Here is a 568-nt window from a genome sequence, read left to right as displayed (position 1 = left end):
TCCACTGCCTTAAATGTCTGAAATACTGTCTGGAATTTTTGCTTGTACCCACACATTTATACTCAGGATCATATATGTCCTTAAATCCATCTTTCCTATGGAATCTTTTGGCCACACAAACCCAGTTATAAAGAACTTAAAAGTTCTTTTATCCACTTTTCCGAATGTTGAATAGGGAATTTTGCTTTTTGTTGTGGTCAGCCGTTACCGTCTTCAGTCAGAGGGGCTGACTGAAATCATGAAAATGAATAATTCATTATTCAACATTCACGAAACTAAAGTTACTATAAAAGAAATGTAAATAATTAAACTTTCACGAGACCTTGAGGATAAGTCTGTAGCACTTATTTTTCTGAAGTTAGTGAAGCTTAAACTGCATAAAGACTTTTAGGACATGCTGCACACACACACACACACACCCTTTGACAAACCAATCTGGTATTTTCAAATCTAAGAATAAAGTGTTTTCTCATTTTATTCCAATCTTCCATCTTTTGTTTTGACCCTACTTCTTCCTACTCTACCTAAAATACAGAGAGTCCCTGCACTCTACATCAATTTTCTAACA

The sequence above is a fragment of the Physeter macrocephalus genome, chromosome 2 (assembly GCF_002837175.3).
Source record: "Physeter macrocephalus isolate SW-GA chromosome 2, ASM283717v5, whole genome shotgun sequence".
Classification (NCBI taxonomy): Eukaryota; Metazoa; Chordata; class Mammalia; order Artiodactyla; family Physeteridae; genus Physeter; species Physeter macrocephalus.
This window is presented reverse-complemented; position numbering follows the sequence as displayed.